Consider the following 13,470-nt stretch of genomic DNA (forward strand, 5'->3'; position numbering starts at 1 on the left):
TAATGAGATGCCATAAACAAATGGAAGTTGGGCGACGACTAACCCAAAGCAGCCCCAGGAAGAGCTCATTGCAATACAGGACTCTAGATGGACAAAGACATAGTTAGCCAAGTTAAAGTTTCATCTCTGTCACAAAACGTAAAAGCAAGGGGGGAAAAAAAAAAAAAATTAAAAAATCATTGCTTCAGTCCAGGTCTCGCTTTCCTTGGTCTTTACGTGTTGTCTCTCTGCTACGCAGGTGCAAGAACAGCTCAGAACGCTCTTCTCACACTGATGGCAGTTTATTATATCTGCGTTCCCGGACAGAAACAACCCCAAGTTGGGTGCTTGCTGTCTGTTGAAGAAGTCAAAGGACACCGCAGCAAAGAGAAGGTTATTCCTATGTGCACAAGTGCCTGCTTTTGCTCAGCACATATAATTGAATTATACATCCGATTAAATCAGAAAATAGAAAAATCTTTGGATGTGCCACACTCCATGCTCAGTACCTGAACTCCAGTTCAGCACTCACCTCGCTGCCAGCTATAATATAGCAATTAGTTCCAGCAAAACTATATTTGCTTATAGAACTAATTAGAGATCAAGAAAGTGGCTCACTTCTGATAATTACATGGTTGTGTCCCATCTAACAGCCACTGTTAAATTGTTGTTATATTAATGTAAAGCTTGTAATCACGGCTGTTCTAAATTGAATAAATGTTCTTGCCAATTCTCCAATGCAATTAATTTACATAAAAGCCTCTGGAACTAAAACTAAAATGATATACATCTTTCCAAGGGTTTCATTTAAAACAAAGCTAAATAATAGGGAAATTATATATCTTTTTTTCTTCTCTCTTCACATTCTTATGTTTACTAAAGTTAATGGCCAAATAATCATTGAAATGTGCCTAAAACAGTGTTATTCAGAATAGTTATACCAATAGCTCATTTACATGTACAGTGATTCATTATTCAAGACATTAATATTTTAAACAGCCTGTTCCCAAACCAAGGGAGATTCCAGATGATGGTGCAGGAGGTTAGAGAGAGTTCTATTCCCTCATAGTCATCTGCACGTAAATCACACTCATCTGTTTTATTTAGGCATTTGCATTTTTGTATAGAGCACAGTCTGCTGATACAAACAAATCTGACCAAGTCTTTCCTGCTAAAGAAAGAAAAACTATACTCTACTAATCTATAAACCTGCCACAGACCAAATTTAAACTAGTTAAACTATGCTTTTTCAAACAAGTCATATTGTGAATCACAGAAGCTAAGGTCAGAAATGGTGCGTTAAAATACGTATGCCTACAAAATCATGATGGTTGTTAAAGGGGAACTCATTTAAAGCTGTGACGACTGCTTACTGTGCAAACATTGCATGCTTTGGTGCTCTTCCTTCCACCTCCTCTCAGACTGTTTTGCCTGCCTGTTAAAAGGCAGACGCAGACTCCAAGTATAGACACTTAGTTAACTGTGGCTCTGCGCCTGAGCTCAAGCCCAGCTGTGCTTCTCATTCCTACTTCAAATAATCAGATCTCTCTCCACTCAACACACCTTTCTGGATGGGAAGACATCAAGTTCACACAGTGCCTGACCATAAATTCATGTTCCTGTTCACACAGCCTGGCTTGAGAAACCAGGAGTGGGTCCATATGTGTTGAAGGTCCATTTCAGCAGTCATTATCCTGAGCTTGCTCTTGCTTAGAGCCTGCATGGCTGCTTCACAGCCCACCAAAGGATGGGTACAGCCAACATGGCTAGAAAGGGGGAGAATCGCAGAGGCAGTCACATCTATCTTTGCTCTCAGGCTTACATTTCACATTGCTGGACTGACATAACTGTTACGGTGGGGACTGTCCTTTATGGCTGTGCAGTTCCATAGCTGTTATAATACTCGCTGCTGTTAGAGCTTACAGAGGAATGGGGCAACCTCCTTTGCTAATGTTTACATTCGATTTACAGGAGGGCATTCTTACAATCCATTTTAATGCTTTAGCACGTCTCAATGCCTCCACAGAACTGAAAATTAAGAAAAGGGTTAAAAAGTTATGTACTTCATAGTGCGTCCCAGTAAAAGAATTAGTCAGAATAGTACTGGTAGGTCATTACTGGCCCAGTCCTCTCTCATGCTGAAGCCTACTTAACACACAGCCCGTTTTACTCCTCAATTCTTTTTTCTACTCTGATATTTGTGACTTTATCTTATTCCAGCTGAGCTTAAATACTCACTAAAGTGGAAGTTGTTTTCCCTTGATTGTCTCAGAGCAAAGCTCCCCCACTGCACCCACCTTATTACAGGGAACAGAGTGCGTCAGGGAGGAAGAAAGTGACCTCAGTTAATGATTCAGAGGACCTCCTAAAGCTCACTCATTTCCTTCCGCTGTCTCTAAATTATTATTCCCAGCAACCTTTGGAATTTCTGTTCTTTTTCCCGTAATAGCCTTATCCAAGGAGACAGTGGCTGTGAACATGCAGCGCATAGGGGTGGCAGTTCAATAACTCAGATCAGTTTGCATTATGCTTCAATCTCTGTTAGCTGCATACACAGTAACAAAAAAACCATACAACTCACTCCACTTCCCTTTCTTAAATGTTCACTCCTGACATTTTGGATTTTTGCCACGGATGGGCATTTAATAAAAGTTCTCCTGAAAAAGAAACGCATGCATGTGCGGAAATATTTATGCAAACATTATGCGTGCTTCTACACTAAGCATTTACATTCTATAGTAGAATTGCAGCCAGTCACTGAAACAAATTACTCTTTTCTGGGAAGAACAGCTCTGGACAGGTGGCACTTTTATTATTGTCCATTATTACAGAGTGAGGTAGCAGATCAGAAGCGAGACGGCCAGGGATAGGAGACAATCTAAAAAATGCATGAAGTTCCCTTCTAAGATTTAAGACACCGTTCCAGAGCCAAGAAACATCCTGTACAACCAGGCACAGCCGTGCCTGTTTTCACAAAGCCAGCCCATTGCGCTGGGTTTGGTTGATTAGGACACCCACAGCTCCAAACGCTTCAGGTCAGAGCACCAGTGTCAAGGGGGTCAGACCCATGTAGCACAACATACTTTAAGAAATGAACAACAACTTGTTGCGTTACCTTTCTTCAGGAAGTATTTCCCTACTTTAAGAGGCCTCATGACAAAGTTCTGCATAAGAAACCCAGTGGCAGCAAACACAGAGCTTCCTCTGTGCCGCAGAGATAACTGTTTCCATGAACAGGCTGTCGTTTGGATAAGTGCTGGGATATGGGACTCCATAATGTAAGTATTTACATAGGAGCAATAGGATCTTCGTGCAGGCAGGAGTATTCACTATTCATTATTTGCTGTTTGTAATCTGTTATTCATTAAAATTTCAGCCAGCCAAGCACGCTGTGGCAATGCAGAAGTATGGGACTTAGGTGAGCAATCACACACTCCAAACAGCCTCAGTAAACAGCTCATAAAAACTGCACAGACTGAAAGCTCTCAGCACAAACTCCTCTGCAAAGCTATGAGAATTAAGTGCTAAGTGTACATTCATGGGTCACCAGCAGGAACATATTGGAGCATGTAACATGTATTTTATCACTTGAATTCCTGCAGTCTGCCTAATCAGAGCCTTGCGAGCATCACCGGTGGTCAAGTATCTTGCTTAACCACAAACCAAGGAATAGAGTTTCAGAGTCCTGGGTTCCACAGCAGCAAGGCCCTAGGTGTTAACCACTAACATTTATTCTATGAGTGGCCTGAGATTTGATTTAACAAGTTATCATATTGGATTCAGCGTCTGTCAAGCTTTGGGAGTTGCAAGGTGAATTATTACTTCCTTTACTGAACTAATCCATCACTGCCGATATTACTGTAGTCTCAGATTGTTCGAGAACATTTCCTTCACCTTCCTCGTTCTTCTGTGTCCTCCAATCTCCTTCGTGCTCAGGTACTACTCCGCTATATATGAAAAGATAGTACATTTATGCTATTGTAAAGATATAAACGTGCGCTCAGAGAGTGCTTTCTACTGAATATATTGTACCACAAGTCTTCCATCTACACTATTTATGCTTTCATTTTTGAATCAGAAAAAGATCCCACTGTCTACCATTCTCTTTAAAGATATTCAATCAGTAGCTATTTGAAATCATTAGTCATTTCTGTTATTAAATGATGCAGAGAGGAGCAGAAGACATCATAGGGACTGGACCTCCTGTCCAGTTGCTGTGAATGAGAAGTCCATAGAATTATACTGGTGTAAGACTGGCCTAGAATGAATCCAGACATTTTTATGTAAACGGCCTCTCCTGAAGTCCTCCCCAAACTATCTTATATCATATCTTAGTGTCCAGCTCCCTAGCAGCCCCAATTTGTTCTGCACCGAAGAGATGTTAGAGAGCTTGGGGGTGGTCATAGCTTGTGCAGGACGGGTTAGTGATGTAGACTTGGATTTTGCATATATTCCACATACACGTAACGAAGAAAACAAATCCTTTGGTGTAATTCCTGACCTCCAACTCTTCAGACACACACAAACTAATTTATCTTAATGTCAGCGCATATGACAGAAAGTATACTAAATTGATGACTGTGACCCTCTGCGTCATACAGAAAAAAAATGTATTCCATGAGACCATGCATTGTGTTTACAGCCAATTATAATCCCATCAGACCATCTCTCGGTTCCCCAGACCTAACAGAGGACAAGCGGAGCATGACCAGCAGTAACGGAGCATCCATTATTTCCTACACATTCATCCCACAGGACAGCGCTAGACAACATACATACCAGATACCATGCAAGCTCTTTGATGATTGCAGAGAACTGATTGAATTTCACTCAAAAGACAATCTCTTACCACTTTTTTTCTGGCTGGATTTACAGAGTATTTTTGTCTTGCTTGTTCATTTTTTAAAACGGTGAGAATTTTACCAAGCCTGCACTGCCAGCAACTTCTTTCCCCATGAGAAGATGGGAACAAATCTCTTAAGCCAGCAAGAGCGATTCCAGTCTGCAGAGGAACTTAAAATGTCAGTGCCAAACCTTGCTAGACATCTTCCCCAAGATGGTGCTTTCATGTAACACACCCTTTCTACCACTCCAGCTACACAAGCGTTCCCTTCTGAATGACATCACCAACTACTAACAGGTATTAACATGCTGGGTGACATTTATATCTCTTTTTTTCACGGTCTAGCAGAGTTGTTCAAGGAGAGAAGTTGACTCAAGAGACAGAGGGCAAACAGATCGGAGTTTAACTTCTTTGAATTTCCTTGTATTTATTACCTTGCCATTCAACATGGGAACGGTCAGCAGATAATTTATGGTATCGCGCTCACAGAAATAAGTTTGTACTAATGCAATAAAAAGCTTGGAGCACCAGCAGTTCTAATAAAATGAGAATTAAGAATAGAGCAGAATAAAGAGGGGATGGAGAAGAAGAGATAGTCATTAAATCAATAACACCAAGGTCTGGCTGAGATGTGCTCAAGTCAATAATGCCATAAAGTTTTATACTGGCTGTAGGGTGGGAAAATGTTATCATCTCAATATATTCACCAACAGTAGGAGAAGGATAGCTTGTTCTGTGATCTAGAACTCTGAGGGGGAGAGTTGCCAGGGTGGGAGTTAACACCTGGTGGAAGTGCTGCAAGCAAACATTGCTGTAGCAAGGCTAGCCTGTGGGAAGGCAGCAGGAAGGCTACGTCTCTGCAACGTGAGAAGCTGTTTCTAAGGGATCCTCTCCCTGGACAAGGAAAAGTATCATAGTATACAAATGGTTTAAGTGTACTGGTTTAGGGTGATGTCTTTGCTTTCCTCTGGTGTCTTTCACAGTGACTGGAAAGAACTGGAAGTGGGAAGAATAGAAAAAGAATTAACTGTAATGTGTTTACACAAGACTGCAGAAGCTGTAACAACTCACACGTCAATTACAGAAGGGCTCTGTATAGCAAAAAAGATTAATTCAGAAAGTAGAATATTAAGCCTTCTTTTACGTATGCTCAGAGAGAGAACAGTTGCATGTTAGCCATAAAAAGGTAAATATCAGCAACGCCAAAAAAATCTTAAGAAAATAAAAGTCCAATTAATTGAAAATGAGAGAAATCCCCTGACATCAGTCCGCATATCCAGCTATCCATTGCCACTTTCTTTTCAACATCTGAGTATTTGTGCCAGTTCACTTACGGTCCCTGCCCATCCAGCCACAGGAGCAGAGCAAGGTCACACTCCGCTTTGCTCAGTGAAACGCAGGACTAAAGAGTGCAAAAGGTTAGTTCACTTCCACTTTGTTTCAAAGGTGGGCTTGACTCATTACAAACTGTTTCCTAATGCTTCTGTACATGACAGAGACACAGGCTGACACAGCTGCTGGGCTGGAGAGATGGAGGAGAGAAGGTGCTGAAGGGCAGGGCTTAGACCGATTGACACGTGGCTCTCAGGACTCACACAACTGCCAGCAGCCACCAGAAACTCCAGACTGAGGAATGGTTGTTACAGACCCTGCTCCTCTGGCACGGAGCAGACACCGCTCATCTCTGCAGAAGAGAAAGCTTCCTCTGAGGCCTGTGGCAAACTCTGAACACCCACAGGAAACACAGAACAGCACAAACCTCAGTCCCTCCCAGTACAAGAGCAAAGTGCAATTCTGTCCTGTATTCCCTAGCACACATGCATTAAATTGCATACACTTAAAAATAAAAAATGCAAACCTCCTAACTCCCAAACAAACCAGTTCACGGCATACACAACTCTCCACAGGGGGAGGAGATGGAAAACAACAAACCAAGCTTGATGGCCACTGGTCCCATCACTTAATGCACTGCCAGAAAGTAATCAGCCAAAAAAACAATTTCAAGAGTGGTACAGCATGGGAGATAGAGATATAATTAAGAGGCAAGGTTTAAACATATGAAGCACAGGTATAGGCAATGGTCTTGCTCACGGACCTGTACGCCAATAGGTTTTTCCCCAGAATTTATCTATGCTGACTGAGTAATTGTCTTTAGCTTATGTGATCAATCCTATTAATTTCACATCACTCAAAGTTCATAGAGAAACATGTAAGTGTCTGACTGAAAAGACCACATGATCCCACAGGTCTCCAGGCATTTAAGATCACAAACTTCCTGTGGGATTAACAGCAGTAACTATGACGAGATTGATAACTATTTTTCTGGCAACTATGAAATCTAGAGCCACGTTACCTAGGAGAAAGACATTGGAAAGCAGAAAGACCTTGATAAAGGACTAGAAACTGGTATAATTCATATGGTTTGATAACAGTCTACCTGGGCTTTCCCAGGGATTTGGAAGACGTGAAAACGCCGATATTAAGCAATTACAAAAAGGAAGCGAGAACTTAGAACACATTTTACCATTCTGTCTTCCAAAGAAGTTAAAAATTATCACAATAGGAAAGGCATATTGAATCTCAGTGATGCAGGAAACCACGGAATGACCAAAGAACATAGAAAAGAAATAGAGAACCTCACTACGGCGCAACAGTGAGATTTCTGAGGTACGATCTATTGCCAGCTGTCTGACTGCCAGAGCGCGCAGTCCCTGGAGCAGAGCTGCCAGAAGAGACCCAAGCCCTCGCCTCTCTGCACAGCACCTTACCTCCCAACAGGTGAAGGGGAGCCGTGTCCCAGAGCTCCTGCACAGACGAAGGCAGTTCTGCCTTAAATGGATACAGATTAATCGGTGCTTTTTCATCAGAGCTTTCCATCTGTAGCATTGCAAAGCCTTGGCAGAAAAACAAGGAGGTCTTGCAACCTTTTGGTAGAGTTCGGGGCACTGGCAGTTACTGGACTCTGTCTCGGCTTGTGCAGGTGCAAGCAGGAGCACTTCTGCTGAACTCCACACACTTCATCACATGCGAGACCAGCATCAAGATTCCTGACTCATAAAAGAGGGCTCAGGCAGACTAATCAGTTCCCCAGTGGTAATGTTTAAATATAACCACCTTGACTTAAAGCTTTCCGCTGATTTTATATCCATGTCAGTTAAACGAAAACTCCTTGCTTTTGTGTTTATGACTGCATAAATCAGTGATTTTCTGGTACATTTGATATTGCAATTAACTTGCTCCCCCTGCTTTACTCTCCTCACCCCCTTTATCCAGATGAGCCCTGGGATTTCATCTTCTGTTCCTAAAACCAATCCCAGCATTTTGTCTGGGTGCAAAACCTGGAAAGTGAAAATGGATGCTCACAACTCCTATCAGAGTCACTGCAAATAAGTGTCACAAATTATATAGTTCCGTATGAAATATAGTAAATAAATGTACAAAGTGGGATAGGATTTCAGACTCCTGCCCCATCTGTTCTGGCAAATTAGCATCCAGCCCTTTCCTCCTAATCCTGCAGTGTTACTTGGGTTGTCAGTTGACTGGATTATGGAGCATTATGATTTAGGATGACAGCGTTTCACCTGTACTGCAGCGTCTCCCGGAATCACTCGCTGACAGCAGCTTATCAGTTGATGAACTGAAATGACTCCTTAAGAAAACAAATCAAATGTATTATCACTCACATCCCTTTCTCTGGGCTATCAATTCCATCTATTTGTGGTGTAATTTATAATTTTAACTTGTGAGAGCTCAAAGACAGCTTGGTTTAATTGTAGACTGGAGAGAACTGTCTGCAGTTACAAATGAACCTATTGGCTCACTTCCCCTCTCAGCTTCAGATTCCCACGTGTCTGAACAAATCAAATGAGAAAAAATTTCCAAACAAGCTTGGAGTAACTTAAAGCTACTTGACTTTCTGTATCCGTATTTCAGAATTTAGTCTTAAAGCACTCATGAAAATTTAAGCCCTTAAATCCTGTTTTTTTTCCATACCTATGTAACTGGTACAATTGAAGTTCTTTAGTTCGACTTGTTAGCTTGAGCCAAAAGGGCACGACGGATCTACAAAAACAGCTACCGTGTTATTCCAGTCTTGGCAAGGATGTCTATGCATCTCTAGAATATAACTAATGTTGATAGTAATAGCTATCACAGGACATGTATGCATTTCTAGAATATAATTAATGTTGATAGTAATAGCTATCACAACCCTACGTATGCACCAGTAAGTAAAATGGTCCTTCTTTTCAACACCATTTCAGTCACTGAGGTGTTAAAAGTAACACTGGTAATTGTTTTAACCCGATACTATTGCTATTGTTTTCCTGCAAACAGCACACACAAGAAAATGTGGAAAGAGAAAAAGAGCCTCCCGTGTTTTATTTTTATATACCCCAGAAAATTATAGCACAGCTAATAAAACGAGGGTGTCCTACACAAGCGCCAATATTGTATAAATCATGAATAATACATCAAGCAGAAATGAGAAACTGCAATAGAATCAAACCTATATGGAAATAAATAAAACATAACAGCAGAACTGCAATCACGTTAGCTCTGTTGATAAAAATGTGTTTGTGTTTGCAAGGGGAGGAGGGAGGAAACTCTCCAGTAAATGATTGTAAAGGCATTAATAATAATAATAATAATAATAATAATAATAATAATAATAATAATAATAATAACAAGACCTACATGGCAAGCCAAGAAAAAGGGTAATTAACAAATCAGCCATCTCCAGTTCACCAAAGCCGTTTGGCAGAGAAAGCAGAAGGATGGCAAGCCAAATGTAACAATAACTTTAAAAAGGTGTCACGAATTAATCTTTAGGATGGATAGGAACAAATACCCTGCCTTGCAGAGCAAATCTGAATTACATATTGATATCTGCAGTGTCTCTCTCTAATTTTGTATGTGAAATAGTTCTGTCTGAGAAAAATCAGAGGGGACTCAGAGAGGAATTGGGCGCAATCTCAGTTCTTAATCTTGGGTAAGCATGGGGTTAAATCCCAGCTTTACTTTCCCCAGAGACAGAGTCTTCCAAGAGTGCTGTTAGGGCAGCTGGTGGGCTGCTGCCGGAGAGGAGGTACCTACTCAGGGCAAAACCATTTCCCTTGCAAGTAAAGAGGAGAAATTAAAAAGGATGAAGATGGTTCCATGTTTATGCCACTCTATTGGAACCTGCCGCAGACTCCCAGTGAGATCTCTGGAAAATGGTTTAGTCTCCCTGTTCTTCTACGTACTTCTCCACACCTCCTTCTACCCATACGCTTTTCGTTTTTTCCTACCTTAATGGAATAGAGTTCCACCCAAAAAGGCAGCTTTGGTGGGTTTTGATGATGTAGACATAAGCTAAGCTCAGCAGAACTGAAGCGCGAAGGTATCATCGCGCACGTTTAATGGAACTCCACAGAAAATGTTCAAGGACAAAGACTCCACTTTTACAATTCCCTGTAATGATCCCTATGTTTCAAAGTAAATCTCTTGCCCCTAAGATTACTATTAACATTTCATGCAAATTGGATGCATCTCTCTTTTTTTAAGATTCAAAATAATCTATGCATATCTTTATATTACTTCTCAGAGCCATTAGCCAAGATGAGTTCATATTTTTATTCCCTTTGCATACTGCGTGTATTTTATTTCTTTAGGGTGGCAGCTTTTATTATCAAAGTCAGCAAAACTTGATGAATCCTATTACCTAGCTTTCCCTGTTTTCTCTGTTCCAACCACACATGATTTATGAGCCAAAAATCAAAGTTTGGATTTCTAGTAGTGGCAGGTTTTTCTCTCATCATCTTTGCATTTTCTTCTGCATAGGAACAGAATTCAAGCTAACTGATCAAAATAACTCTGATTATTAAAACAACAACAAATAATGTATAGAACCTATTCACCAAAACACGCTCTTATATTTTCTTTAAAGTTTTAGCTCATCAAAGAGAAGGCTTAGCTTCTTACAAAGCAGTTAAGGGATGACTTGGTAACAGTCTTGAAGTACCAACATGGAACACAAAAATACGATAGCAGTTGAAAAAGACACAAGAAGCAGTAAAAGCTGAATGGTGAAGTTAGATAAATTCAGATGAAAAATACATCTCCTCTCCCGCCCTTTTTGTTTGTTTGTTTGTTTGTTTTTTAAATGCAGATATTTAATCTTTGGCACATTATGCCAGTACTGCTTGTAAATTTTGAGCACAGATACTACATATAAAGCAGGAACTCATTTAGGGAAGTCCTGTAGATTCTTAGTTAGAAGGGACTTTTGGCTTTAAAAATCCATGGACCTGTTTTATTAAGATACTAAATCGGAATGTCCGGTCTCCCAATCCATTTCTAGGATATGATACAGATTCACAGACAGCATGGGATAGGGTTTGTCCCAAAGTCAACAAACTACAATATAAGCCAGTTACATGCCGTGCCTCAGTTTCCCCTTCTTCAAGAAGGCAGGCCTTTCCTTCACCTATTTTCCAGCATTTCAGTGATTGGGATGCCCTCACTGACTGCACGCACTCCCCACTGCCAGAGTTCTGGTCTTGCTTCTCACGTGCCGGTACCACCGTAATAGAAATAACCACAGTAACAATCATTACAAAGAATGGATAGGTTTTCTATGCTTATGGCTCTGCAATGGTCAATAAAAAAAATTTAAAAACTGATTTTTCACTTCACTCATTTACAAAAAGCTGCAGCCTTCATTGGACAGCTATACAAAACCAACTAATTTTAATCAAGCTCTAAGAAAAAGATAGCAAGGTATGACTCAAAGGTCAGAGCCACAGCACTGTCAGCTGCATACCAGCAGTCAGATGCATTTCTGCTGTGGCTGCCCTTCAGTGGAGGCCTCTGGAAGCCGTACAGAATCACCTATAAATATTCAGAAGAAGCTGAATGCAGCAGCAGGCAAGAGCCTTTAATTTAATTTTGAAGGCTGCAACAGACCGAGCTTTCCAAATATGATGGAAGGGAAAGGCTCTCCTGCCAAAGAGCAGCATTGCTTCTGGCTCCTAAATCCCAGCGTTAAGACAACAGTTTAGGGAGTATCATCGAAGGTGAATCCTCTCTCAAACAGCAGTAAGAGAAGAGCACAGGCCTTGCACTTTCCCTCTGTTGGGCCCTCACAAATCTCATTCAAGATAATGGGTACTCAAGAGGTTTAGGCACCTTGAGATTTAAGCAGTTGCTATTGATAGTCTGGCAGCACATGGGATCCTGAAGTTTGCTGAGGTTTTTATCCCGGGTAAGGGCTGTATGAATAGGTAATAAGAATTTTTCCCTACCCCAAAAAGCTGCAAATGCAAATAAACAATGGATAAAAGGCAAAGACAAAGGCACAGAGAGTGAGGTCATTTGCCTGTGGCCAAAAGCAGATTCGGGGGCATTCATAGGAGGTGAACGCCTGTGCTTCTCACCAACTCAAGCCGCTGCCAACACACAAGTGCTCCGGAGACTTCACTTCCATCCTGCTGCTAACGCCGGTGTGAGGCTCTCTTCAGTAAGCTAGGCTAATAGAAGCTCCATGTGAAGCGCAGAGACAGGAACAAAAACACAACAGCAACAATTAAAAAGGGGAGGTATTAATTTGAGTTAAAATGAAACACAACTACCCCACAAGCAAAATTAAGGGCATTTAAGGCTGAGGATCTGATGATCGGCTAAGGTAATAAACCCTGAGACATTTCTTTGTCTTATTTACTTTCTTCTTCTAACTATCCAGAATTAACTGCCCAGGACAGAGCTGGATGGAAAACAGATGAAATGCTGCCAGTAGCTCTCTTTGTAGGAAACACAGAACGCATTTGGGTTAGAAGAAATGCTAGATAGGATAAGATCATAAAGCAACCCATATCCAGCCGTAGCCAGAAGACAACGCAGAGAAGAGGACATGAAACACAACTAGGACTGAACAAAGCTTTTAAAGAGGATCAGGGCAGAGAAAAAGCTTGTGCTGCCTAAGGACAGTGAAGCTTGGCAACGGCCTAATAGATCTTCTTCAGCTAATATTTATGGGCTGTCGCTCCCAAGGGGGAGATCCGTGGCACAGTGTGGGCTTATGATTCTGAGCAGTAGTTCTGGGCCATCATATACATAAAGCTGAAGTGCAGGTTAAGATGATGGATGGCAGAATATGATGGCCACATGGAGACACACAGAATGTAAAAAGGATCCAAAATACAAGTTGGCAGGTGGCTTGATAGCAAAGGAATGTGTAGTCTGAGTAATAGTTATCTACAGAACAATTTCTTATAAGGAAGGCAACCCTGATGGAAACCATAAGCTCATGATGCTCATGCAGCTAGAATAGGAAGGAACACAACTTAAGCGATGAGCTCAGCCCTTTTGGGCCATTTCTGTTTCTGCCTGGATTCATGTGGCCAGCCCAGGCTTGCCAAGCCTTTACAGACTGCTGAGCCCTCCGCCCTGTCACCACGACTGCTTTGGCTGCTTCTTTTTCCAGCATATTATCCAAAGGCTACTATGGCCAGCCAAGAGATGCTCACCCATATTCCTGTAAGTTCAGGCTGTTACTTTGAAATCGGAATACAAGTCAGAGGAAAACGCGCTGATAGCAAAGAAGAGGTTAACAAGAAAGGAGAAGCACATCTCCATGTGGTGCCATTTCTTACGTTCTCTATTTAATGATT

Source organism: Platalea leucorodia (assembly GCF_965183815.1).
Source record: "Platalea leucorodia genome assembly, chromosome: W".
NCBI classification, from domain to species: domain Eukaryota; kingdom Metazoa; phylum Chordata; class Aves; order Pelecaniformes; family Threskiornithidae; genus Platalea; species Platalea leucorodia.